Consider the following 27,406-nt stretch of genomic DNA (forward strand, 5'->3'; position numbering starts at 1 on the left):
ATTTTGATCTCTTGGCTCTGTTTTTCCTATACTCACTACTCTCTGTGAGGGGTAGCTGTTATGGGTTGAATGCCTGTGTCCTCCTAAAATTCAGATGTTTAAATCCTACCCCAAATACGATAATATTAGGAGATAGGCCTTTGGGAGTAATTGGATCATGAGGATGGAGCCCTCACAAATGGGATTAGTGCCCTAATAAAAGGGAACCCAGAGAGCTGTCTAGCCCTCTTTCTGCCATGGGAGGATACAAGAAGATAACAGTCTACAACCTGGATGAGGGCCCTGATCACAACCTGTTCATACTTGCACTCTGATCTCAGACCTCCAGGCTCCAGAACTGTTAGAGCCACCTAATCTATGGTACTTTGTTATGGCAGCCCTAACTGAACAAGACAGCAACCATGAAGCCATTCTGTTAGGCAAACCAAAATCTAGGGGTCAATCTTTTCTTTTCCTATTGTATCCAGTCCATTAGTAGGTCCTGTATAACTCCCACATATTTCCATATGTTAGCATCTCAACTGAAAAGACAGAAGTGATCAAATATATGACAACAACTGCAACTTCACATATGCAAAACTAATAAACATTAAATTTGAAAATCTCCTCACTTCCTAAGCCTGATCCCTGTCAGTTTTCTAAATTCCTATGCTATAGTCTTTTATAGGGCATCAATGTCAGTTCCTAAACAAAATGCATAGTAACAATGTTATAGACACTTGACTTTTAATAAAAGTTATCCATTAGCTATTGCAGTATAATGAGATTATGTGTCACTAAGAATTGATTTGGTTTCCACTAATGGACTACCAGCAGTTACAACTAGATTTTGCTACTTCTTTAGTCATTTCTTTTTTTTTTTTTTAAAGATTTTATTTATTTATTTGAGAGAGAGAGAATGAGAGAGAGCAAGCACATGATGGGGGGAGGGTCAGAGGGAGAAGCAGACTCCCTGCCGAGCAGGGAGCCCGATGCGGGACTCGATCCAGGGACTCCAGGATCGTGACCTGAGCCGAAGGCAGTTGCTTAACCAACTGAGCCACCCAGGCGCCCATAGTCATTTCTTTTAATGCATGAGCACTCAAGTTAGTTACTGAGTTGACTTCATTTACATTTTTAGTGTTTATCAAAATGAATACCAAATGTTTATCAAAATGAATACCAACTGCATATATCCATAATTCAATAAATAATGCACATGATAAATAAAATGAAGGTTTTCTGGTGAGTATGGGTTTTATTTAAAAAATAAATAAGACTAATAATGTCACATGAAACACTAAATTAACCTGTAGTGATATTCCAATTTCTTAATCTGGGTATAGCAGAGATACCTTGAAGGTACACTGATTTATAACTATATTGAGAAAAAATGTAATATATGAAACAGATACAATGCAAATTTATGTTCAAATGACATGATCTTTTGTAATTATTGTAATGCACTAGAAACCTTTAATATTTCATATCACATTTGTTATTCTAATAATTTCAAAGGCAGTGATTATATACTTCAGTTAACTTCTTTCAAAGGATATTAACATCTTTCTTTAAATAAAGGGAAAGACAAGAAAAAATATTAATTTGACATCAAACACAATAGTACAAAAGGAGAAATGGCTTAGTAGATGAACTTTGTGACCATTGCTAAGATAATATCTAAACCTTTCTGAACCTGGTGATTTAAGATTTTAGAATCTTAGAATCTCACTAGTACTATATGAATGCCGTCTAAAGGCTTATCTAGGAAGATAATCAGTTTTGTAACCTTTCTAAAGCATAGCACCATTCACACCAATGCCTTTTAAAAAAATACTTCACAGGCCCCAAATTACCAACAAAATAAAATCCAAAATCTAATAGCTACTATTCAAGATACTTTGCCATCTGGCCTCTAATTGTCTTTCCAAAATTATCTCCCACTGTTTTTTCTCACACATTCTTATATTCTAGCCAAAATAAATTACCTACTTTCTCCTGAATATACTAATAAGTCTCTGCCCCTCAGTTGCTTTGTCTCAACTCTTCCAGTGATGCCACCTCATCAACCCCAAATCTATACCATCGGTCAAGGTGTAGCTCACATGCCAAGTCGTCCATGAAGTCAACACCAGATTGCTGTGTATGACAGTAATTTCTCCCTCCTCTAATGTTCCATCATCCCCAGTAACTTTCATTTTGGCATTCACCACATTCTAGTATGCATTAAAAATATTTATGTAGATAGCTTACAACTTAGAATAAAGTGTTCTAAAAACAGAACCTTCTCTCTGATTTATCATTTTTCTTTTTTTCTTTTTGATAGTGCCTTACTCTCTGAGTATTGACTGAATAATTAATTGTCTTGCTAACAAGGAAAAAGTAATACTTACGTGAACACTCAAAGGGAAATATCACTTGCTGATTTCTCTTCATTTTAACAAGTGTCCGTGTTTCTTTGCTGAATATAACAATGTAGCTCTGACATATCCAGAAATCTTTATGCACTAGTCTCAGAATGGTTAAACCATTATGAGCTACAATTTAATCACCAAAACAATACCATAGTTTAATTCTTTGTCCTTACTCTTAAACAAACATTTAAAGGGAAACAATTACAATGATCTAAGCAATGGTAGTATTATACTTAGATTATTATATGACCTGGCAAGTGCCATGTTTCAGTCATGAAAAAAACCTCTATTGTTTAAGTTGTACCCTTTTCTTTTCCAATGGAAGAAGGCCCAGTACATAAATAAGGAAGAGAATATTTTTCCAAAAAGTGGTAATTCAGTCTTCCTTTTCTATCTCTACTGGCTCAATTTGTTCTACAAATATCTTTTCTAAAAAGTGTACAATTTGGTCCCAATAAGATTACCTTCTCAATAACCAAAATGAACTCAAATGAATGGGGAGGAATAAAGAACAAAGCAACCATAACAGAATTCTGGAAATTGGGACTGCAAGAAACTTTGGCTAAGAGATACTAAAATTATTATCTAACACAAATAAAAGTATGGTAATGGTACATAAATAGATTAAATGAGTTAGCCCAGAAATAAACTCTCTTATATATAAAATTTTAAGATATAGAGATAAACCCCCAGTTTAGTGGGTTAAAAATATTATTTATTAAATAGTGTTAGGACAAATAGTTGACAATCGGACAAAAAATTCTATCCACTGTTAACACAAGATACCAAATATATATTTTGAGTGACTTAAAGAGATAAATACAATAAAAATATAAATATGTCTGATTGTTTATCATATTTTAGATATTTGAGCAACAGATCAAAAGAGAAACAATAAAAATCTGAATATGCCAAAATAAATTTTGTACCTCCATAATTCTAAATTCACTTTGGATCTCAGAGAATTTCACTGTGCAAATTACAAAAAGAAAGACAAATAGAGTGACTTGATCTGTGATGCACAGAAAACATGATAACATCTACAGAAGGACAACCTTTTAAGTTCTATTTAATCAAGAAACCTAAATAAATACAGAGAGAAGTGAAATATTTTCCTATCATTGAAATAGTTAGAACCATGTAAAACTTGGTATCAGCATAGAAAAAATATTGTTAGAAACATTAAAAGAGGGGAGAAAAAGTGAAAAGATGTTTCCCTGTTCTAAGAAAGAGACCTTGAGGGGTACCTGGGTGGCTCAGTTGGTTAAGCATCCAACTTTTGATTTCGGCTCAGGTCATGATCTCAGGGTGGTGAGATCAAGCCCCACATTGGGCTTCCCACTCAGCGGGGAGTCTGCTGGAGATTCTCTCTCTCTCCTTCTCCCTTTGTCCCTCTCCCCACTCATGTGTTCATGTGTGCATGCACACGCTCTCTCTCTAAAATGAGTAATTCTTTAAAAAAAGGAAGACCTTGATCATAATTTGTTGGCTGAATTATAACAACAAACCTTGTTTTAGAGGATTGCATGTATTTGTACAGTTTCTCAGGTTTAGGAGGAAATAATTATTATCTTCATATTGCCAATAAAGTCAGTTGAGGTTTGTAGAAATGCAATTATTTGCTTAAGGACTCATTAAGCCTCATTCTAAGGTTTGGACTCTTACTGTGACTGCAGGTCAGTATCATTACCACTAACCCAACAAGTCTGGATGGTTTACTTGATCCACAGAAAAATAAACTAAAATAAGTTTGTAAAATAAAATATAAAAGTACAAATAAGATTATAAAATGCTGTGCCATTGTTTATAATTGGTCTTTTAGTGCATTCAAAACAAATAGGAAAGATACAGTTCCCAGAAGGCATCTCTTCCAGGGAAATGAGCTGAATCAAATCAGATGAACCATATGTCATAGTGATGATATGGTCTGCTTTTCTTTTATGTAGATCCTGTTCAGTTGCCTCTATGGGTGTGTGAGTGTGTGTGTGTGTACTAAAAAAAGTAGTTACAAATTAACCAAATTCTTTAAGAGTCAATGACCCAACAAATTTAATTTTGCCTCCCTAAAGACTGCATTATAGAGAAAAAATTATATGAAATAAGATAGGTGTACTTTATTAATTTTTAGAATAAAAAAGCAATATTTTGGCAAAGACTTATGCAAGAAATTCTGTGTAGCAAATAGTAAACTGAGAAGGTACAAGCTTATAGTCATTTCTTAGCAACAATCTAGGATGAATGCCCAGGAAATAATTGCTAACTATTAGAGACAGGTAAAATTCAGAGAGGATAAAATAAATCATTGTTGAAGCTTCTGAAAAAAATAATGCTTTCTTTCTGCGTTTAGATATCACTGTTAGATACTACACAGAGGCATTTTTTTTTTCTTGATCTGTTCCTATTCCAAGCCCTGTTTATTTCTACTGATAATGTTTCCGTAACAATGTGCAACTCACTTCTTTGACAACTAAAAGAAGTTTTGCTTATTTCCAAATTGCTATCATCTTGCATAAATACAGAGAATAACAATGAAATCAAGACCTTAAATACACTCAGAAATATCAGATACATATACATAAATTTTCTGAATAGGAAGAATAATTTGATGTTCTATAAATCCTCATAGTTTATAAAATACTTTCCTACACATATCATTTAATTGTAACAATAACCTAGAATTGAGACTTGTATTTTCCTATTTTACATATGTGCACATATAAGAGTAGGCATAGATGAAAAACACATTAAATAAATATGAGAAAATGATCAATATTCTGTGGGATTTAACCACCTGAACAATAGTTCCAGCAAATATTTAAGGTGATTTCCCCATTTTAAATCTGCTATTGAGGGACAACTGACATACACCTAAACTCATCAATTGTAAGTGTGCAAGGTGATGAAATTTGACAAACCAGCAATAGAAAGGAATTTCCTCATCTTAAGTGAATCAATGAAAAATCTACAGTTGGCCTAATATTTTGAAGAAAAAGACTGAATGACTTCCTACAGGTTTGGGAACAAGGCAAGGGTACTGATTCTTATCATTTCTAGTCAAAATTGAAATGATGGTGCTAGTGAGTTTATAAGGCAAGAAAAGAAAATATATAGATTGGAAAAGATGACTTATAATTGTCTCTTTTTTCAGAGACAGCATTATCATATATATACAAAATCTGAAAGAATACACAAAAAGCAGACAGAATAAGTGAATTTATCAAGTTTGCAGGATACAAGATCAATGCACAAAAAATCAACTGCACATCTATATGCGAGCAAATAATCATTAAAAATGAAACTGAAACTTTATCATGTACAATAGTACCCAGAAACATAATATTCCCAAGGAAACATTAGCAAACATATGCAAAACTTCCAAATGAAAACTACAAATATTGCTGGGGGAAAAAAGAAGAAATTTAAAGAAATGTTGTGATACACAATTTTCTTGGATTAGAAAACTCTATAGTGTTAAGACAGCAGTCCTTTCCAAATTTATCCACAGACTCACCCTCAATAAAAATGTCAGCAAGCTTTTTGTGCAAAAATTTACAAAACTATTCTAAGATTAATATGTAAGTGTAAGATCTTTAATAGCCCAAAATTTTAAAACAAGTTGAAGGATCTTTACTACCTGATTTCAGAACTTATGAAGCTCCAATATTCAAGAGGGTATAGTATTGGCATAAGGAGACAATGGAACAGAACAGAAAGTCTAGAAATTTGGCCAATTAATTTTCGACAAGGGTGCCAAACTAATCTAATGAAAGGAAGAAGAGTTATTTCAATAAGTATTGTAACAACTGAATAACCATACGGAAAAATGCATTTGGACATGAATTTCACACCACACAAATGAACTTGAAATAGATCTTAGACTTCAATATAAAAGTACAAACTATGAAGCATATAGGAAAAAATCTTTCAATTCTTGCTATAGAAAAAGATCTGTTAAGACAAGATTAAAAAAAAGATAAAATGTGGGGTGCCTAGATGGCTCAGTTGGTTAAGCATCTGACTCGTGGTTTTGGCTCAGGTCATGATCTCATGGGTCATGAGATAGAGCCCCATATCAGGCTCCATACTCAGTTGTGAGTCTGCTTGAGATTCTTTCCCTCTGCCCCTGCCCCCACTCACGTGCTCTCTCTCTCTCAAATAAATAAATCTTTTTTAAAAAAGATAAAATGTATTTCATCAAATATATAAACTTCTTGTTCTAAAAGTTAAAAAAGGAAAACAAGGCACAGATCTGGAGAAAACATTACAATAGATATATCTAAAAAAGGGACTTATATCCAGAATACATAAAGAATTATCCCAATCAATAATGAGAAAACAAGTTTTAAATATACATACAATTTATCTTTGGTAAATACTTCACTAGAGACTATTCAATAAGCACATGAACAAATTCCCAACACCTTTAGTCTCCCAGGGAAACAATAATAAAATCCATAATTGGATACCAATTCCCACCCTCTCTAAGGGGTAAATTTTATTTTATTATTTTAGTTTATTTTTTAAAGATTTTATTTATTTGACAGAGAGACACAGCGAGAGAGGAAACACAAGCAGGTGGCGTGGGAGAGGGATAAGCAGGCTTCCTGCTGAGCAGGGAGCCCGATGCGGGGCTCCATCCCAGGACCCTGCGATCATGACCTGAGCCGAAGGCAGACGCTTAACGACTGAGCCACCCAGGCGCCCTTCTACGGGGTAAATTTTAAAAGTGTCACAAAACCAAAAGCTGATGTGGATGTGGAATAACTGGAACTTCATAAAATGATGTTGGGATTGCAAAATGGTACAATAACATGGAAAACATTTAGGCAATTTCCTAAAAAATTCAACATACTCCACCATATGATCCAACCCCTCTACTTCTAGGTATTTACCCAAGAGAAATGAAAGCTTATGTCTATACAAACACTTCTACAAAAATGCTCATAGCCACCTTATTTATAATAACCAAAATCTGGGAGGAACTGTAATCTCTATCAACTCATAAGCAATAAATGGTTATTAACCACACAATGGAATTCTAAGTCAGCAATGAGAAGGAACTGATTTCTGATACATGCTAGAACATGGATGAACCTCTAAACCCTATGCCAAATGAAGGAAGCAAGACAAATTACGCCACATATTGTATGAATCTATTAACATAAAATTACCCAAAAAGGCAGTTCTATAGAGACAAAAAGCAGGATTGTAGATATTTCAAAATAACCTTTAATATTATGTCTTCATGTGACTATTTCTTTGACTTTTACATTAGTTACAAATACCACATGTACTTATCCTAAAATTTGCAAAAAAATGCAAATGTATTTCCCTTTGTGGAAAGAAACCATGATTAGTAATCAAAAATGTGTATTAGCAAATGCAAGCACACATAGTTACATAAATAATGTATTTATACATCTGTACGCTTATTTGAAAGTCTTCAATTTATCTTTTTTATTGACATTGTGTCTTGAAGATATTTTCTGTGAGTACATATATATTTAACAGAGTGATTGTAAAAGTGGTATAATATTCACCATATGGACACACTTTATTTCACAACTGGTTTGCTTTTCATGTACTTAAAAAAAACAAAAGTGGTTCCAGGTTTAATGGAAGAAGGGGAGAGTGCTGCACTGCTGCTAAGAGCCTGGGCCCTACACGGAGCATTTTCTTTTTGTAATTGAGTAGAGGAACACAGTATAATCAGAAATAACTTAAAGCCCTCCTGGTCCAATGTGGACCTGAGCGGGAACTCAGTTGGTGGCTCAGCTGACTAGGACTTCTCTTTGGGGCAGATTACCCCCACCCCCTGGGTCTGGGAGCCTCCCCACTCCTACTGCCTTTCTGAAGTTAATTCTTAAAGAGGGAGGGGCGCCGGGAAGGGTGAGCCACAGCTGGGGCAAACAGGGAGCTGGGACACCAGGGTTCCTATCTTAAAGAGCCCCCCTCCCAGTACATGTTTAAGCAGCTGTGTCAGATACAGTTCTAGAAGCGGAATTACTATGAAAAGGGCAGGCAAATATAAAATTTGTGCAACAGTGTCAAATGTCTTTCCAAAACACAATGACATTTTAAATTCCTTCATAATCTGATACTAGGGTAAAAAAATAAAAATTATCTTATTATTTAATTTACATTAAATATTAAGCATATTTAATATACTCATTGGTATTTTATGCTTTTTTGTATTTATCCTTTGATGTTTTCTACAAATACTATTTGTTAAATAGGCAATCATTTAATTATTATTTGAAATACCAAAATTATTACATATTAAGCACATGTATATATGAATATTTTCATTTTATTTTCATTTATGTTTTATAAATTGGGTTAGTGCATTGATTCTTATTTGAATTATTTTATATAAATTATGAATATAAAATGTTTTGTGCAAGCTGAATGTTATATAATTATTGTAAGTATAAGAATTTTTGCTATAGGTAACACAAGTGTGACTTCATTTTCTTTAGTAAAAATATGCTTATTCATAAAATTTCTCATCCAGGTCAACATTAGAAGCAGATCAACAATTATAAGGAAAAAAGTTTTAATATTTTGAGATTCTGCTCAGAAATATGTTTAAACTATTTTCATTAGCATACAATTTATTCTAACATATTTTAATCAGAAATAAAGAAAATTTCGGTTTTTTGTTTTTGTTACTTTTATGCTAGCTTCCCCCCTTTTGCTTTATGTGTTGTTACTGTCAGACAACTGCATTTATATAAATTAATCACTTTATATAAATTAAATACTTTTGATTGAAAAACAGCTATAAATTTTTGAAAAGTTTTAGCATATAATATATTCGACATATACATGAAATATAAATAATATTGATGAAATTAACCAATGCATTTCCACCAACATTGCCAGAGAAATAAGAACATATTACCAACATGTAAACAATGATTTAGAAGGCAACTAACCTCTTGTTAGAAGCGGAGCTGCTTCTGTGAGGCGATGTCCTTGGGAGCTTTGAGAGGATGGCTGCCTTCTCAAAAGCAACAATGGAGAACTACAACCAGAGTGAAAGAAAAATAAAACCATCATCATTGAATTCTATATTCAGCAAGATTATCCTTCCAAACTGAGAATGAAATAAGACACATTCACATAAACAAACCTGAGACAATTTGTCTCTTGACAATCTAATTCACCTTGCTACCAGAAGTTTTTCTGGCTTAAGGGAGGTAACACGTGATAGAAACTGGGAACCAATGAAATACGTGGAAAGAACACTGAGAGGCTGGCCAAGATGGCGCCCTCCATTTGATGGCAGTTGATTGGAAGTTCAGCTTAGAAATTTATATAGCCTCAAAACCACTGCATTCTGTTGATTAAAGAGTCATGAATTTGACCCAGAATCCTGGGAAGAGCCATAAATTGTATTTATTGAAAGAAAAAAATGTCAAAGAATATGTGGACATGTTTTAACCTGCCTCAAGTAAAAATCCAATAGAAGAACTTAATATGAATAATAAAAAATGTTCAATAAACACAGAAGTATGCACAAAAGTAAGAACAGAGAAACAAAAAGAGATGGGAAATAGAAAATTAAGGGCACTTAAAGTTGACATTTTAAAGCAAACTATATTAATAATAACTATGTAAAAAGACCTAAACATTCCAATTAAAAGCAGAGACTGTCAGATTAGATAAGAAAAACAACAATAAAAACTAAGTCCCAATTATATGCTATTTACGTGAAACACAACTAATATTTAAAGATACGGTTAGGTATAAAATAATAGTATGAAAAAATATATAACAAACAAAAGTAAGCATAAGAAAGCTGGAATAGGTACACTGATGCTAGACAAAATAAACTTTAAGAAAAGAAGTATAATTAGAAATAGGAAGGAATGTTTTATTTTGATTAAAAGATCCATTTAACAGGCATACTACAAACCTAAATATTTGGGTGCCTTATAAAAGAAGTTCAAATACATAAAACAAAACCTGTTATTTTCATTTCCAGTTCTCTGCTAAATTCTTAACTGTTTTTTTTAATATATATATGTGACATTTTAAATTGCATACCTGGTAACTCTATTATATAGTTATCTGGTGTATCTATTTTTATCTGTTGTACCAGTTGGGGTTTGTTTGTTTTTTTAAAATTTTCTTTATTTTTTTAAAATATTTTATTTTTAAGGGGCACCTGGGTGGCTCAGTTGGTTAAGCGACTGCCTTCAGCTCAGGTCATGATCCTGGAGTCCCGGGATCGAGTCCCGCATCGGGCTCCCTGCTCAGTGGGGAGTCTGCTTCTCCCTCTGACCCTCCTCCCTCTCATGCTCTCTGTCTCTCTCTCATTGTCTCTCTCGCAAATAAATAAAATCTTAAAAAAAAAAAATTAAAATATTTTATTTTTAAGTAATCTTTACACCCAATGTGGCGCTCAAACTCACAACTCTGAGATCAAGAGTAGCACACTCCACCAACTGAGCCAGCCAAGCACCCTTCAGTTGGGTTTTAGTCACATTTTTTTCTCATACTTTTCCTAGTCATTTTTACTTGTGTGTCAGAAATAATATATGAAAATTACAGAGATAATTCAAAATTAATTGTACTCTGGTTGAGCAACTAACAGCACATCACTATCATTTCCAGACATCTTTAATCAGAGACTCCAATAACTCAAAGTCAGGCTTTAGGACCTGGTTAGAATTGGTTGATTTCAGGTTCACTATAGCTTCCAAACCATAACCTTCAGTGTCCCACCCAAATCCTACAGAATTTACATCCATTCCATCTCCCACCACACAAAGACAATGATTAGTGACTCCTGAACTTTGTTCTCCCTGTATTCTGGTGAACTTAATGGAAGTTAGTTTTGTTTAATGTCCAGTCTCTAAGTAACTTCCCAGAACCTGCAGACTTCTCAAAATGAAAGACACTTAAAATGCTGAGTTCACTTCTGTGGATTTTTACTCTGTAATATTTATTTGCCTTGCTAGTTTTCCAATCTCTCTCTCTCTCTCTTTCTCTCATTGTTCTAGTTTCTCAGGTTGTAGTCAGGGGAAAGATGGTCTGATTTACCCAGTCTACCTCGATCAGAAGAGCTCCATAATACAAATGAGCACGATATTCAAACTACAGATCTTCATATGCTGCTGACAGCTTGATCAGAGATTGTGATTTCTTTCATAGTTCCCTTGAATTCCTTCAGATTTTTGTTAAGTCCTAACATTATGATTTTGTTTCATTAATATGTGCTAATACAGGAACCTATGCATCCATGAATCTGCAAACAGACCTTATTTACTTGATGTTTTTACTAGGTAGTAGATCTGTAACAGTAGATCCATTGCTATATAGTAGTAGATCCATTGCTAATGAAGATCATGTACTCTACAATAAATGGTTTATTTTCTTAATTTTACATTAATTGGCTTTATGGGTGAGAAGCTACAAACTATAGCATACCATAAAAAAATATACTGTGTTTATGGAGATGTGTGCTACCAGCAATGGCAGAATAGCCTTTTTTAGCACAACCATCCTGCTGAGGAAATCTAGAAAAACTGGAAAAATTATCAAAGACATTTGTTTGAAGGCAGAATCCAAAGGGACAAGATCTGAAGAAGAATTGTTCAGGTGGTAAGAACTGCTGTTCTTGTATTTTCCCTTTGTTTTTCTATTAGTTTCAGAGATAAGCGAATTAAATTCTCACACTGTGATTATTTGTCTATATCTCCTAGTTCTGTCACTTCCTGCATTGTCAAATGAGGCTATATTATTATCTAAATATAAGGTTAGGATGTTTACATCTTTCTCTTGGATTTAGCCTCTTAAATCTACCTTGTCCAATATGAGAATAAAAAACCAACTTTTCTCTGCTTAACTGTCACATTGTACATTTTTTCCAATTCTCTTCCATAGGCCAATGCAGTTCACTTTTTTTTAAAGATTTTATTTATTTGACAGAGAGAGACACAGCAAGAGAGGGAACACAAGCAGGGGGAGTGGGAGAGGGAGAAGCAGGCCTCCCGCCGAGCAGGGAGCCCGATGTGGGGCTTGATCCCAGGACCCTGGGATCAAGACCTGAGCTGAAGGCAGACGCTTAACTACTGAGCCACCGGGTGCCCCTCACTTTTAAGATTATATGTACTTTTTTTCTGATGACCTTTAACTTTTAAAATGGAGTATTTAGTCTGTTTAATTTAATACCTAGTATATGTGGATTTGAATCTTCCATATTATCCTTTCCTCTGTTTGTTCTTTAGGATATGCTGAATAGAAAACAACCAAAAGAAAAACCGAAACAAGAACAAGAACAAAAACCCATACACTATAAAATCTTACAGGGAAAAAAATTTACAGAACTACAACATTAAACTTGAAAACTTTGGTATACTATCATAAAAAGCCAGAAAAGACCCTGAATATGGGAAATCATTTGAAAGACCATTAAACACATGTCTTAGTCAAAAAATTGTGTCACGTTTTAACAGCAACTGGGATTTATATACATCCCTCTAATTATTTACAAGCTTGCTTGATTTAAATAGATGTCTTTTCAATTTTATATCAGAAGGTATTTTAATTACAGTGAAATCAATATTTAAGATTCTCAGGGCAGCAGATCAGTGCTGCTGCCGACATGCAGGCTCCCCAGGTCTCAGTGAGATCGGGTGATGCTCTAGAATGGGAAATAAGCCAATCTGGGAGCAGAATGGATCCAGCTTAATTCAACATTACTACCAGTTATTTAATAATGACAGAATGCATTTAGGTGCCAGTTATATTGACGCATCATGCCTCAGGTGGGAAGGACAGCAATTCCAGCAGAAAGCTACAATGGTGGAGAGATTGTCCAGTCTTCTGCTTCAGAAAATCTGGCACAGCATCATGGCACAGGATCATTAGCCTGTGCTAGATAGCTGCATCATCACCAGGGTCATGGGCCAGCTCAAGGCTGATGAAGACCCCATGATGGGATTCCAACAGATATTCCTATTAAAGAACATCAAAGATGCTTGAGTTTGCACCAATGACATGTTCAGGCTTGCCCTGCACAACTTCAGCTGACCTCCTCTCCTCCCATCCAGGTACTCACACTGTTTCCCCCTCCATTCTCTTTCCTATACCATTCATACTCCTCCAGATGCTCCAAATATCACACACAAATGAGCAGCACTGTGCTGGGAGCAGGTGCAGTGTGTTGCTATTACTGAGGTACTGTGCATGATGTCTGGATGCTAGGCTAGTTGTACCTGGACAGGAGAAGTTTGTGTTGTACCAGTGCCTTGGAAAGACCTAAATGACACAAAAGGTTGTCTTTTTTTTTTTTTTTAATATACTGACAAGTTGCTCTAGTAACCCAAAGAAGTGAAGGAGAAAGCAGCTGACTCACCACTCACATACTGATTTGTTCAGATGTTTCAATGCCTCACGATACAACAAAACCATGAAAATTTTCTTAACAAACAAAATAAAATTCTCATAGATGGATAGTTTAAGAGCATAATACTGAAATGAGTTTCCACTACAGAAATCACCTGCAGGATGACAATCTTTAAAGTGGGTTGCCTAATGTATGTGGACCTTATTGTAGATAGTCCTTCTGGACTATGAGGCAATTTCTCTAGATGAAAGTTAACTTATTTCATTTAAGAATTTTTATATGTCCAGAAGACCAGACCCATTATTTTAACCACAATAATAATATGTTCAAGCTCACTCTTCACTACAACTCTAATATAACTCACTTAAATAAGCCTCCTTTCATTTTAAAGCAATTCTAGAATGGGAGCCCATTCATTTATATTACCTTTATTAACATCTTTTTTAATATAATAAATCTAGCTATGTAAGAGTTTTTGATTCCATGGAGGCAATGCTGAGTTTTGTTCTGATCTTGGCAATAAAATACTACAATTTAATTTTAAGTTAAATTTAAGTTACATCTTGTTAAGTTAAATCTAACAATAGATTTGGCTGCTTCCAAATAATAAGATTTTTAGGTTTTAATTTTTTTTTTAATCCAAAGGATAACTACCTTATAATTCATTTGTTTCATCCTGAGGCTTCAAACAATGACATCACCATACTTTTAGAATAGTAATGATATTTATCAAGATTATAAAAAGCAAAAGAATTTTTATTTCTCTTGACTATTAAAGATATGGAATACACAGAAGTAGAGATTTTCATATGAGGCATGTGGAATTACTTATATCTTATGTATCTACTGTAGGTACCTTTTAAGTGAGGGGAGATATGGAAAGTTCAAATACTATGACAGCTTTAAAAATGAGTTCATGACTTATCTGAGTGCTGCATGCAAAAGCCTTCAATACAAATGAGAGAAAACAACAAAAATAAAACAAATTAAAGAGCTAAGGTTTTAATATCTTAAAAAAATATATATGTATATTCCAGTTACTAACAGGGGTTCATGAGTCCAGTGATAAATATGAATGATATGGGGGCGCCTGGGTGGCTCAGATGGTTAAGCGTCTGCCTTCGGCTCAGGTCGGGATCCCGGGGTCCTGGGATCAAGTCCCGCATCGGGCTCCCTGCTAGGCGGGGAGCCTGCTTCTCCCTCTGCCTCTGCCTCTCTCTCTCATGAATAAATAAATAAAACATTAAAAAATATATATATATGTATATGAATGATATGCTAGCATTCCGAATCAGGCCCTGATAGTTCTGCTGGTATTGTATGTACCATCAGTGATTTCCTTATTATCCTCAAGAGGCTGCTAGTGCCATATGTTCTAGCAGAAAATGTGGGCTATCATTAGAGTCTTTGAAAATACATGTGGACACAGTTGGGTATTGGGATTTTGCAGGTCTCTGTATACAAAAAAATAACTGGATTCCATGCAGGTGAAAGCATGGTCTAGTATCAGGAAACAAATGGTTAAAAGAAAGTACAGAAAAATAAAATTTAAGATTAAACTAATGGATGTATATTTATTAATTTATGGTTTAATGGAGCTGCTAATTTGTGCTAGACTTGATGGAAGGAAAAGCAATATATATATATATATATATATTTGCAAATTGCAAAAATAGAGTACACAGAGTTCCTCTATCTTTATATAGCTTCCCTGAATATTATCATCTTATATAACCATAGTGCTATTGCCAGAACCTGGGAATTATCACTGGTAGTGTACTACTAACTAATCTACAAAATTTAATCAAATATCACCAAATGTCATATTAATGTCCTTTTACTACTCCAGAATCCAATCCAGAATGACACATAGCATTTAGCTGTCATGTTTTCCAACCTGGGGAAGTGTCATGGCCTTGACACTTTTGAAGAGAACTGGCCAATTATTTTGTTGAATTTTCCTCAATTTGGATTTGTGTGATGTTTCTTCATGATGAATTCCAGTTATACATATTTTGCCAAGAATGCTACAGATGTAAAAGTGAGTTCTTCTCATTACATCATGTCAAGGAATTGGTTCAATGTTGATATGTCTTATTACTGATGACATTAACCTTGATCACTTGGTTATCCATCAGGTTTCTCTACTGTCAAGTTACTATCTTCACCTTTGTAATTAAGATGTAGCTTGAAGAGAGAATAATTATAACACTATGAAAAAATCTTCATGAGGAATTTGCAGTGTGTCATCAGTTCATACATGTTAAATATGTAAAAGTATTACTCTATGTAGAAATTACAGTGAAGTATGATGAAGTAATCATTCTACTGAAAATACTAACTTTAAAATATAATTTCATTTTTCCAACAAAATATTTCCTTTAGAGAGATTGTCTATTGCTATTTCTTATACTTTTAGTACATCTGCAAAAGCAAAGAGAAACAGCTGGGTAGAGAAGTGTAACAGAACACTACAAGGCCTATAGCAGAGTAACCCCATCCCGGAGTATGCTGAGCGGGAAAACAACATCACCACCAGATCTCAGTGAAATCAGTGCAGCAAAAAATAGAGTAAAGGCTTGGCCCCCAAAGCCTTCTGTGTATTGCAAGAAGATTCTGCTTAAATGCTTAAATGCTAATTTTTTTGTTATTTTGAACAAAAATAATTCCTATTAAAACTGTCCATAACAAGTCTCTCTCTTATCTCTCTCTCTCTCTTTCTCTCTCTCTCTCACACACACACAAACACATACACACACATCATATGTATTACACACAAGCAAAGTTCCAGTGAAGCATTATTTACGAAAAACAGGTGGTGGGCTGGATTTGGTGAAGAGGGCCATAGTTAGCTGATCCCTGCTTGGACCACTCAGAGCAGGATTTCTCCACCTTGGCACTATTGATATTTGGGGCTGGATAATTCTTTGACTTGGGGGAGCTGCTCTGTGCATTGCAGAGTGCTGAGCAACATTCCTGGCCTCTACACACTAGATGTCCATAGAGCTCCCTCACCCCAGTGATCACCCCAAATGTCTCCAGATGTTGCCAAATGTCCCCCGGGGAACAAAATCACTGCCAGTTGAGAACCACTGCCCTCCAGTCTCCTGACCAGAGAAAAGCAGACTTACTCTATTTTTTTCATTGTTCTTTGTTTTTTTCTCACCACCTGCTGGCATTTCTGAGTTGAGAACTTCTCTTACACTCAGGCTGGGATATACAGGTTAAAAAAAATCTCCAGGGGACTCAATTCTGACTCCTTTCTGGAATACCAAGGGCCCTAGCTGGGTTGGGTTTCTTTTCTCCATCTTCATAGTCTTCTGCTGTTTGTTTCATTTATCTTATACACGTTTTAGGGATAAGAAACAGAAGGATTAGAGTGAAGTATTTTATATTCCCAGATATGTATTCTTAAAAGATGACTCTTGTCTGAGGATATGTAGTATCATGCTTAAAAAGTGGTTAAAAGTTCATTAGGCAAGCATAATGAATTATGAAATCAACTCCTGGCTCTGCTATTAAAGGGATGTGAAACCCTGGACAGGATATATAGCCTCTGTGACTCAGTTTTTTCAGATATACATTTATAGTTTTATTAATATACAACTCATAGTTGTATGCAATATAATCTCATTTAACTCAGAAGGCTTAAATGAGTTGCTACATATAAATAACAGGGACCAGTGTTCATTAAATATCTAATACTATGTATTAGATATCACTAGTGTCGTTTTTTTCTTATAATTATCTGGAAAAGCACTGACAAGTAACTTTACAAACATCATGCCAATGATTATTAATGCTCCATATTCACAGCCACCCATCCCAAAGTGAAAACAAGAATCATCAGAAAACAAATTTTTCAAAACTGGAAGAGAAGCACTTGGATCTGAACTAATTTAATGCACTATTTTAAAGGGTTGAAGAGTGGGGCATTTGATATCTTAAGGTATTTCTTTTTTTTTAAGATTTTATTTATTTATTTGAGACAGAGAGAATGAGAGAGAGAGAGCACATGACAGTGGGGAGGGTCAGAGGGAGAAGCAGACTCCCTGCTGAGCAGGGAGCCCGACGCGGGACTCGATCCCGGGACTCCAGGATCATGACCTGAGCCGAAGGCAGTCGCTTAACCAACTGAGCCACCCAGGTGCCCAGATATCTTAAGGTATTTCAAATCATGAGGAATTTAAATGCCAGAACTACAAGGGCCCCATTACAGTATTTTCCTTTAAGTAATTCTTTTCCCCCCTAAAAGGCAGTAACAGAGAAAGGACTAGTGTTTCATTAAGGTGGTACCTACTCTCATTCCTTCTAGAACAACATTCGCCTCCTGTGCAAGGGCACACATTAATCTCTCTTCATGGAAGGATTTTCATCCCCTGTCAACCTGTAGAGGAGAGGTTCCTTCCATCTTCAAAATTCATCGTATGTCATCTAAGGTTATAAAGCCAAACTCTAGAAAAAAGAAACCCACACACAATTCACACAGCAGAAGAGAGAAAACAAAGGAAGCATTTAAGAAAAAAACATAGAAGAACCAAGGCCAAATATCTGTCTATCAATAAGCAGAAATGGGATTAAAGTTCACATATTAGAAATAACAGGTTGAACAGATAAAAATAGCACTAGCAAATAGATGCTGTATCGAATGGGTGTATCTAAAATGTTTAAAAGCAAAAGTATGAACCAAGTTGTGCCATGATATTGATGCTAGAAAATACAGAATTCTTAAAGAAGAAAACAAAGGGCATGTTATAAAGAGCACTGTTCATACTGAGAAAATTTTGTGATTAATATTAAGCTACTGAGTAACAAACTGTTGTAAATACGAAATACAGACTGCAAGAACAAAATTAAGGGAAACAATGAACGAGAAACTGATTTTAACCTACCATGAATTGCTAATGAATAAGTCACATAATCTTCGGAGTAGTTTACCATATAATCTAACAAGAAAAAATGTAGTAATACGATTGGTATTGTCTCATTTTGAATTCCCCCAGAAGCAAGTCTTGAGACAAGAATTCCAGTGAAATGTATGTATTAGGGAAGACAAGGAACACAAGTAGGGAAGAGAAAAGGTGTACAGTGAAAGGAAAACATCCTATAAAGAGCGCATAATTAAACTACCTGTCACAGATTAATTACACAGAAAAACTCTGGGAAATGGTATAAAATATGACCAAATTTTCCCACCAAAGGGATGGAGGCAGCTAGAGTGTTTATATACCGCATCCCAGCAGTCTTCAGTTGAGAGTTGTGGGGCACGTGTTAATTCAGAGCTTCTGGACTATTGATGGGAACAGAACAGGCTTCTAAGATTCCAGAAAAACTCTGTGTCAGAGAGATATGGACACTTGCAGCTGGCAGTTCAAAGGTACACAATGAAAACTGAGGGATATGAGCAGGGCACTACAGGATAAGGCGACTGCTAAAATTGAGCATATGTTAAATCACAAAGGAAATTACAATGCATTTAAGAGTGGAAAAAAAGCCGTATTTTCTGACCACAATGGTGTAATACTTAAAATTAAGGAGGAAAGAAAATCTAAAATTATCTCAAAATATTTAAGAATTAGAGACAAAAGACTACTCTACAACTCTTAGATAAAAGGTGAACTACGAATCAAAACTACACAATACAGAGACAATAATGATACAGGACACACTTTAAAAACAGATAATGTTAAAGCTAATCTTAGTAAAAAAAAAAAAAAATCGAGAGTCTTAAACTCATATACCCCTAAATAAGAAATAGTATTTTTTTTAATTGTTACATTTTCAATGTTAAAAGTTTTTGGGAAAAAGCCCCAACATATAGACATGGAAATAACAAAGTAAAATTTTAAAGTCTTAAATCAATAGTAGTATTAAAAATCCAAAACCAGTTATATATTTTTAAATGATAAAATGACACTAGATCGATATACAAAAAAGGATAAATTGCTATGATAACAAAATAAAAAATGAGTACAGGAAAAAAAGAAAGAAAATTAACAGATATATATCAAAATCCTTTAAAACAAATTGTGTAAAATTCTCTGAAAACCAGGATAAAGTGTATTGTATTGCAGAAATAACATAAATTACCAAAATTAGCCCCAGAAGAAATGGAAAATCTAAACAACCCAGTAATTTCATGCAAATTCATTCTAAAATATTTGATAAAAAACTTCACTAAAAACTGAGAGACCCAGATGGTTTCATAGTAAGTAATTTTAAACCAAGAATTTAATTCCAATGCAATTTAAAATTTTCCAGAGCAGTAATTCAGGTGATGCTTAAAAATATTTTTTGGAGGGCGCCTGGGTGGCTCAGTCGTTAAGCATCTGCCTTCGGCTCAGGTCATGATCCCAGGGTCCTGGGATCGAGCCCCGCATTGGGCTCCCTGCTCCATGGGGAGCCTGCTTCTCCGTCTCCCACTCCCCCTGCTTGTGTTCCCTCTCTTGCTGTGTGTCTCTCTCTCAAATAAATAAATAAAATCTTTAAAAATATATATATATATTTTTTGGAGCACTTTTTCATGTGTCTGTTGGCCATTTGGATGTCTTCTTTGGAAAAGTGTCTGTTCATCAGAAAAATTCTGATAACAAAATTCAAATGAGTAAAATTTATTAATATCAATAATCAGGTAAAGAATCAGGTGTTAAAAAAGAAAAGACACTGGTATTTTAAAATAACTATATAATTTTAGGGCAAGGATTTTACATGTCTTGTTTATTTGAGTCTCTAGTATCTGGGAAAATATCTGCCACATTTTAGGCACACAATAAGTATTGATGGTATGAACGAATAATGACAGGAATACAAGAGTGGTTCAAAATTGGCAATTCCAGTAAATATATAATGTAATACCTAAAATACATATATAACATATAATGTAATACATATATTACATAATATATATATAATTTAAGTAGATCAGAGGAAAAATGCATTGTTGCATTAAAAACACACATAGAATAATATTCAGTACTGATTTTTTAATTAAAATATACTTGACATATAATATTGTATAAATTTAAGGTGCACAATGTGTTGATTTGATACATTTATATATTGCAATATGATTACCGCTACAGAGTTAGCTAATATCTCTATCACATCACATAAGTACCACAGTCTTTTTTTGTGGTGGGAACAATTAAGATCTAGTCTCTCAGCAACTTTGAAGTTTATAATACAGTAGTGTTGTCTATAATCACCATGCTGTGCATTAGATCTCCAGGACTTATTTATGTTGTTTAAGGGTACAAACTTGGAACAAGTAGGTAAATATATCCTGCAGTCTTGATTTTTAAAAACTGTATATATTGAAAATCAAGGAAAGCATCATGCTTAATGAAAAAACACTATTTATTTAGATGCTCACAAGTACCTTTAACATGAACGGTTTTCCACACCATGTGCCAAAAAACATTAGAATATTTGGAAAAACTAAAGAACCCTGAATAACAACATTATTATTTAAACTTGTTCTAAAATTCCAAGTACTTTAAATGTAAGCAACATGTGTGTGTGTGTGTGTGCGCATAGTGTTTGTAAAAAGACAAGATATCAAATAGGAAAAAAAAGTGCAAAACTTATCAGGCAGCTAAGAAAATAAAAGTACAAATGACTAAAAACAGAAAAGAGATTTAACTTAAAGAAATGCAAACAACATTTTTTCAACCATAAGATTACAAAAGTTAAGTAAAATTATGATTTGGCAAATGGTGTTTAAAAACAGTCCATTTTAAAACTACTTGTGAGCATCTAAATAAGTTTAACATTTTTGGAGGCCAATTTTTAAATGTCCAAGAAATTTTGAACTCCAGAAACTCCTTGATGTTGCAATTTTTTTTAAAGATTTTATTTATTTACTTGTCAGAGAGAGAGAGAGAGAGAGCACAAGCAGGAGGGAGCGGCAGGCAGAGAGAGAAGCAGACTCCCTGCTGAGTAGGGAGCCCGATGTGGGGCTCGATCCCAGGACCCTGGGATCATGACCTGAGCCGAAGGCAGACACTTAATGACTGAGCCACCCAGGCGCCCCATATGTTCGTGTTTTGGTGATAGAAAAGTAGTTATCTATAACAAGAGCCACTTACTTTATTTTAAGTTTTTATATGAATTCCAGTTAGTTAACACACAGTATAATATTAGTTTCAGGTGTACAAGTTAGTGATTCAACACTTCCATATAACACTCAGTGCTTATCAAAGAGCTAGTTATTTTATTTTTGAAGATTTTATTTATTTATTTATTTATTTATTTGGGAGAGAGAGCAAGTGGGGAGAGGGGGAGAGGGAGAGGGAAAGAATCTCAAGCAGACACCGCACTGAGCACAGAGTCCGAGTGGGGCTCTATCTCATGACCCTGAGATCATGACCTGAGCTGAAACCAAGAGTCAAATGCTCAACTGACTGAGCGATCCAGGTGCTCCAAGAGCTACTGATTTAAACTTCACAGTCTGACTTTTCAGAGGTTAAGTGTGCAGCAAGGTCTTCTAAATATATGTAGGCCAGTGGTTCTTTCAGATGCTTTGGCAAGTAGGCAAATATGCAGGTTACCTAATTTTTTAGCAAACCCATCGTGAATATATTATAGCTTTTTTGGGAAGATTATCCTGACTCATTTGAGAAATAAAATTCCTCAGTGATAGATATAAATGAGCCCTTAATGTTAGTACAAAAGATTCAGGGATTTGATTGTGCCTTTGCAGAAATAACTTGGAGTAGGGAAACTGTGGACTTTACTGATGTTTCAGATTTATTTTTCCATTCTCTATTCTTATTAATGCATTAGAAATCCAAATATTAGAAAGAGTGCACAATATAATGAATTAATCACAACTTGTTTATTTTACAAAAATGTATATAATTTAATTCATTTATATATTATGGTCATTGTCTGCCTTTAAAATATTGCTGAGTAGTTTCATGTAGCTATAGCTAAAAACAGCAACTTGGGAATCTGTTCTTGGACCAACCACCCAAAACAGATGTCTCCCACTCATGAATAAAGCTAGAGAGATGTATAATTGAGTGAGACCTTAAAGGGGAATTTAAAGCTACATCCCAGCAGGTATATAAATAGCTGCTCTGACTACACCCTAGAACATATAGTTCTAAGTAAACAACAGATACATAAAATGTAAAACAAAATCAACGTAATTACAGGAAAAATGTATACAACGGATAAGCCAGAAGGAAAAAAAGAAATACATTTCTAACATCCTAAAAAACAAAATACTTGTTAGATAGTATTATGGTATTTTTTCTCCTACAAGGATTTCTATTCAGTAAATTTAAGAGGTTGATTTGAAGCTGATTCTGCTCTCCCATGTTCAATGCAAATAGCCTTGCGTAGTTGAAATGGTAAGTAATACTAAGAGATCAGCATATTTTGATGAGCCTTCCAATTAGAGAATAATTTTAGCTACAGATAAAACCATTTTACAATTTTGTCAATCTTTTTTGCTATCACTTGATTAAAATGCTATCATGAATCTTAAAATATCAAAATTTTAGAAATTAACATATTCTAGAACTGCAAAAGATATGAGACTCAAAATTGTATTCTGTGATAAACATGAATCCCTATTTTTTATTATTCACAAGGCTGAAAATAATATAAAATAAGCATATTTTTCAATCAAATTTCTTGCTCAAATGGTCATTTGAGGCACAACATGTCTTTCAGGGGCAGCTGTACTATTAAAAATATGTTTGTCCAGGGGCAAACTGGGTGGCAAACTGGGTGGCTCAGTTGATTAAGCATCTGACTTCGGCTCAGATCATGATATCAGGGTTCTGGGATGGAGCCCCATGTAGGGCTCCACGCTCAGCAGGGAGTCTGCTTGTCCCTCTGCCCCTCCCTCCACTCGTGCTCTCTCTCAAATAAATAAATAAAATCTTTGAAAAAAACTATGTTTGTCCAAATGTATGAATATGTTTAAAGCATTTTTCTTGTAATGTTAACTATGTATATCAAAGATGGAGAAATTCTAAAAACCTGGTCAATATCATTTATTGAGTTCCATAAAAAGACAAACCAGGTAAATGTTTTTCAAAGGATTTCAAAAAGCATGGTACATAGTGGCTTATTCAATGTGTATTTGTTGAACAAAGGATTGAGTTACATATATTTGCCAATTACATTAATATCCCATTGGCATTCATTATGTGAAAAAAACTAGAAGAATTTGCTATATTTTTAATCAAATAAGACCAAACTACAAATGGATTTCCTATTATTCTCAAACCAATATGTAAATTACAGCAGAGTAAGGAACTTAAGATGGGTGTTACAAATCTTTGAATAGCACAGCACATCTATGGGTAAAGAGAAGACATTTATTGGATGAATGAATGAATGAAGCCTGAATCAGGAGTCAGAAAAAATAGCCAAAGAGTTTTGTACCTCAACAGTTGAGTAAGTCAATATAATGTGATAAATTTAATAGCAAGTAAGTCAAATGTGCCATGGGAGTACCTATGGAAGTGTTTAAATGAGAGCTGAGATTCAGGAAACCCTGCCAGAGGGATATTAGCATGAGCTAAATTTCAGTGCATAAAATTTTAAAAATTCTGAGAAAACAAAACAGTGCATTTGAGAAACTACCTTTGTTTGCAACGGCTGTGACAGATAACTCAATAATCATCATGGAGAAGCTTATTTAAAAAAACAAAAAACAAAAAAAAAAGATCTGAAAAGATCTAAAAAAAAAAGACCTGAAAAAAGATCCATTAGAAATGGCAGTATGGATTCCTCATATCAGTGAGATCATATGATACATGTCTTTCTCTGATTGACTTATTTTGCTCAGCATAATACAATTTTTAATCTCAGGAAACAAACTGAGGGTTGCTGGAGTGGTGGGGGGTGGGAGAGATGGGGTGGCTGGGTGATAGACATCGGGGAGGGTATGTGCTATGGTGAGTAATGTGAATTGTGTAATACTGTTGAATCACAGACCTGTACCTCTGAAACAAATAATACATTATATGTTAAAAAAAAAAAAAAGAAGATAGTAGGAAGGGAAAAATGAAGGGGAGGAATTGGAGGGGGAGATGAACCATGAGAGACTATGGACTCAGAAACAAACTGAGGGTTCTAGAGGGGAGGGGCGTGGGGGGATGGGTTAGCCTGGTGATGGGTATTAAAGAGGGCACATATTGAATGGAGCACTGGGTGTTATATGCAAACAATGAATCATGGAATACTACATCAAAAAACTAATGATGTAATGTATGTAATGTATGGTGATTAACATAACATAATAAAATTAAAAAAAAACAAAAAACACAAGAGAAGAAAATAAAATAAAAAATTTTTAAAAATAAAAAAATAAAACCTTTTTAGTATAAAAAAAGAAATGGCAGTATGGAGAACACTGGTAAACTTAGTGTCTGTTGGTGTACGTGTGTTTAAATAACTATAACTTAATTGGGTTAAGTCTATATATTAATTTAGGGAGACGTGATCCCTTAATAATGGTCAGTCTTCCAAACTATGAACATGGCGTATCTTTTCATTTGCTCAGACCTTGATTTATTTCATCATCAGATGTACAGAGAAAGCTACATTATTTCATTGCTTCTATATCCTATTCCTACTTCTGCATTAATACAGCCTTTTGGGGACATAAAACAAGAGGCAACAGTGAAGGCTGCACAGGATAACAAAATCATTTTTCCATTAGGTTTTTGTACTATTACAGTAGATATTGCCAGTGGAGACCAGGAAAATCATAAGGGAATTCATCTTTGTCTCCATTTAGTGGATAGTATTGTCTCCCTCCCCAAAATGGATTTACACTAGATTATTTTGTTTGTAGCCAAGAATGGTTAATTTAGCATATCAAAGTAAACTAAATTATACCCAAGTTGCTCATAATAATCAATACACAGGAAAAATTAACTAAGCTAGTATTAAATGAATGTGAGGATAAGAAATATTGAAGAGAAATGTAACACCCTTTGAGTCTTCAGTAACTTGGGTGGATGAAACAATTTTAAACTTAGCCAAAATATTATATTTTTAGAAAAATATTAAACAAAAGGTATTATTTATAGTTTAGTCATAAATATATCTAGAGCTTTCTTTGGCTTCTGTGGTTGTCAATGTAGTCAGGAGAAGTTGAAGGATTTGAGGACTGCATCCCATTGTCATGCCTCTTTCCATTTAAACAGGAGCTTAATTATAAAACTCCTCACGAAGTACTATAAAACACACTGAAGGTTTTATTTGGGCTAAGCCGGCCTATAAGACAGATAAACCTGTAATAACTGTTTGTACATTAGTAGTATTATTTATTAATATATGTAGTTGCAATCAGCCATCACTGAAGAAGCTTTATTAAAGTAAATTTGCAGTAATATACAAACTAAAGGATAGTACATAAGCCTTCTGAATCAATTCGAGTTTATGTGGCCAATAAAGCACACAAGACCACAAGAGCACATTTCATTTTTTCCCTAGGAAATCAATAGCCACAATAGAAAATAATCGTCAAATTGAAGCCTTGAATTTTGTGATCATGAGGTACATTGGAAATAGCTCTGGGCTGGTGCTCAAGGCACTAGGGTTCTAATCCAATTTAGTCACTATCATTGACTTTGAAGAAGCAACACCTTCTTAGAGACTTAGTTTCTCTTCCTAATTTAATTCATGGTCTTGTTACTGAAGTGTCACTGAATGCGCTAAGAGAGGACCACAGGATTCAACAAGTAGGAACAGATTGACCATAATTATTGCCTGTAATCTTTCAAAGTCCTAGATCTGTCCAATAACTTGTGGGATTTTGTTACTGTTGCTAAACTCAACATTAGAAATATGCATGAAAGCATGGTCAGCATATAAGAATCCTTATTACCTTGTTAGCGTCACAGGGTAAGAATAAAGAATTTCTGCGAACCTAAAGCCAAATATTGCAATATCTGATAAATATAGAGTTAAGTACAAAAATAGGCTACTGTTCCTGCCCATATACTCACTCTGACTACCCCATTTCCTTGAACATAACCTTCTGTGATATTATTATTTTGGACTTACTCTTGTTATTTGGATTTCTTATCCCCATCCATGTGATAAACTTCTATTCATCTTTAATACACAATCAAAAATTCTAGGTTGATATTAAGATATTTGAGTAACTGAAAGCTTTGCTAATCTTATTCCTAATTTCCCAACAACAGGAATGTTTGAAACTAATAATAAAAAGAGAACATATTCTGGGCGCCTGGGTGGCTCAGTTGGTTGGGCGACTGCCTTCGGCTCAGGTCATGATCCTGGAGTCCCGGGATCGAGTCCCGCATCGGGCTCCCTGCTCGGCGGGGAGTCTGCTTCTCCCTCTGACCCTCCCCCCTCTCATGTGCTCTCTCTCATTCTCTCTCTCTCAAATAAATGAATAAAATCTTTAAAAAAAAAAAAAAAAAAAAAAGAGAACATATTCTAAAACCAGAAGTATTTTATACGACCTCCTATAATAACAGAGATGATTAAGACAAAAATATGTTAACAGCTGATTTGATATTAACCATCCCAAGTCAATGTGCATAATTTGGACAACAATATTAACCAAGAATACTGTTAAGTTTTTTAAATATCATCATATGCCCTATGTTAATAAATAAATTCTTAATTGGCCTCAGTGATTGAGAAAGAGCCAGAT

At 34.4% G+C, this 27,406-nt stretch overlaps 1 pseudogene; it reads left to right on the forward strand.

The window, feature by feature from the left end:
• Window positions 1–13,052: 13,052 nt before the first annotated feature.
• LOC123843487 (nuclear transport factor 2-like) lies at window positions 13,053–13,436 on the forward strand (annotated as a pseudogene).
• The last annotated feature ends 13,970 nt before the right edge of the window (window positions 13,437–27,406 follow it).

The sequence above is a fragment of the Mirounga angustirostris genome, unplaced genomic scaffold (genome assembly GCF_029215605.1).
Source record: "Mirounga angustirostris isolate CCGP_5_RB_7025 unplaced genomic scaffold, mMirAng1.0.hap1 SCAF_11, whole genome shotgun sequence".
NCBI classification, from domain to species: domain Eukaryota; kingdom Metazoa; phylum Chordata; class Mammalia; order Carnivora; family Phocidae; genus Mirounga; species Mirounga angustirostris.